We start from the raw sequence: 2,992 nt of genomic DNA, 5'->3' as shown, positions 1-2,992 counted from the left end.
TGAATGAATGGAATCAAAATGCTGGGAACCCAAGCTAGAACTACCTCCATTTTTTTTGACATTTTTTTTCGCTTACGCCTTGTTGAAACATTTAATTCCCTCTTGGTGTTTATATAGTTTCAGATGCTCGGTGAAGTTTTTAACTATATTAAAATTTTTCCCTCCCACCCAAAAAACCATAAATAGTTTTGCAGGAAAATAATTGTTTCCTTCCAGAGAAACCTACCTGGCACAGAAATAAATGCTTCTTAGAGAAGAAATGCTAATCAGTTTTAGATGTTAGTTATCTAAAATGTTAGTTATCTAAATGTTTTAGATGTTAGTTATCTAGCACACCACCGCACACTGGGATACTTATCACTGAAATTGATAAAACATTAGATCTCCCAAAGTCCAACACATATGCAAGCCAGCATGACTAACTGGGCGAGGAGCTGTGCAAACAAAACTGCAAGTTCCTCTGCTATTTCATTTGCAACAAGAAGTCAGTTTTGAAATACTGGCAAAATACTCCGGGTTTGTTTAGACCACATCACCATGACAGCAAAGCACTGCCCAGTTCTTCACGCATTGTACCTCTTTGCAAGAAACAGTGGTAAAGGGGTAATGAAGCTCCAAGAAAAAAAAACGTGGCCAGGTGTCATATGGGAGATCATAGGAGATACAGATTTGAACTCACGTTCTCCGGTGCCAGTCCCCAGCACGTGGGTAACCTTCCAGTCCAAGCAACGGAGCCTCTGATCAGCTCTTTCTCTGGAGAAATGTTGAATTTTCAACAGCATGGGTTCAATTTCCTGAGCGAGGAAAATAAATTCCACTTGTTTTCGACTGCCAAGAACTAATGAACTTCTGAAAGGTCATCAGTTCAAGCAATAGTTATGTATTCAAATGATGGGATTGCTCTCAGCTTGGCCACGCTTCTGCCTTTCTGCCCAGGCGGGTTGAAAACCACCCACCTCCAAGGGTGGAATCAGGGCCACACGGGAATTGTTGGCGAGAAATTTTCTGGCAAAACATTTCCAGGGCAAAACAGCAACCCAAAACTGTTAACAGAGGACTACAGACATGGAAGTGTCTTGGCTTAAAAAAGTACAAAAAAAGCTTTGAAAATTTGACATTTCAAAAGGGGACAGCTTTGCTCTGCAGCATGAAAACACAATTTCAACACTTTAGATAATTCACAGTTTTTTAAGTAATTTACCCTAAGAGTTATTAAAAGTATGAAATGACATATTTTGATGGAGCTCATGTGATTGCTTCCTGTCTGCTTATGGAAGTTTTAAATTTTTAAATTTTTTTTCCTTGCTCTAGATGGGGGAAGAGAATTCAAACCCTTGGGAAGGCTGGGAAGATGGGAGACCTCTATCAGTCCGGCTCTAGGCAGACAGAATAGGATTCCTGTGCATTTCAGTCCTCAAAAACAGGGCACAGGGATCCAGCCTGGCTCCTCTGTGACTGTTTCCTCCAAGGCCCGTGGCTTCATCCTCAGATGAACCAGTCATGCCCTGGGCTGTGGTCCATTTGTTTTGGCTCCAGACAACAGTAGCTGCACAGGTATGGGGTTGTTTTTTAAACAAGGCCATTTTCTCAGACAACCACAGTAAACTTACAGATGTCAGAAGCAGCAGTCTCTAGAACTCCTTTACGGAGTCTGGTCTCATTCCTGTGACAAGTTTACATTCAAGAGTGTCATGTTCTTCTGGTAAAGCGGCTCATTTGGAATTAAAGTATTTTCAGTGCTAAACAGAAGAGATGTAAACTTGGGGGCTTGCGGCCAAAGCCACCATTCCTATAGAACAGAAAGGGCACGGGCTGTTCCCTACAGCTCCGCACGATCCTGCTCCGCCCATTGCAGCAGAGGGCAACCTCTGCCGCAGCCCCGTCCCGGTTAGACATCGCCCCTGTGGACTATGAAACATGCCAGCAAAATAGAAGGAATTTTTCAGCCTCCGAATCAGGACCCTTGGAGGATCCTCCCCATTCACCGCAGTGAATAACAGCACATTGAAATGCAGCCACTGCCTACCCCAGTTCCCTGGCATTTAGCAGACACTTGCATTGGCTAATTATCACCAGGCTTGTACTACCCAGAGCTCCCGAGTATTGCAACAAACTTCTTTGGGAAAGAACACGGTATGTGCATACGACCCCATTAATGCCATGGGAACAGCATCTGGGTTTGAAGATGTAACACCCACAGACTGGTTCTGCACAAATGCACTGATGAATTGGAGCCAGCCCTTTGGGTTTTGACCCCAATTTCTAGATGCAGCAATCACTAGCAAACAACAGAGGCCAACAGAGTTTAATTTTTATTTTTTTCGGAGCGGCTCGATGCTCGACTGAGTTACTGTGGCTGTAACTCAGCTGTGTTACAAGCCATCTCCAGCAAGAAGGCACTGGAGCAGGAGGTAATTGAGGGTTGGCTCCCGGAGGGAATTTTCCCTTAAAAGGATAACTACATTGTCATGATGAAACCAGCTTGCTTCCACTGCCCGCAGAGCTTTTTGCAAACACGGCTGCCAGAGCTGGGGGCGGCGGCGAGTATTAACAGCAGACAGCTTGGATAGCAAGGCAGTGACTGCTCCTTAAATGCGACAGGAACGCTGGCCTCTCTCAGCCATGCTCTCCCACGAAGGGCAGCAGGACATGCAGGAAGCCCCAGAAGGTCACTTCAGTGCCACGTAAACAAGAGGCCAAGCCCTGCCATCTGCTCAAGGTGAAAAGAAACCCAAGAAGGGAGGGATTGCAACCAAAGGAACCAGCCTCACAAGAAGTGCTTGCACTCAAAATCAGCAATATTTTCAGAGAGGGGCAGGCAGGATGCCAGCTGAAAGCATACCAAGGCCATGCAGGAATTTTTCCAATTAACTGTTTTTTTCCACCAGAAAATAACGGAAACCCCAGCTTTTCATTTGAGAGTCCATGGAACAATTCTGATCAAAGCTCTTCAGATGAGATCAAGGCAAATGATGAGAGAGCAGAACCTTAG

Source organism: Egretta garzetta, unplaced genomic scaffold, assembly GCF_000687185.1.
Source record: "Egretta garzetta isolate BGI_Z169 unplaced genomic scaffold, ASM68718v1 scaffold322, whole genome shotgun sequence".
Classification (NCBI taxonomy): domain Eukaryota; kingdom Metazoa; phylum Chordata; class Aves; order Pelecaniformes; family Ardeidae; genus Egretta; species Egretta garzetta.
This window is presented reverse-complemented; position numbering follows the sequence as displayed.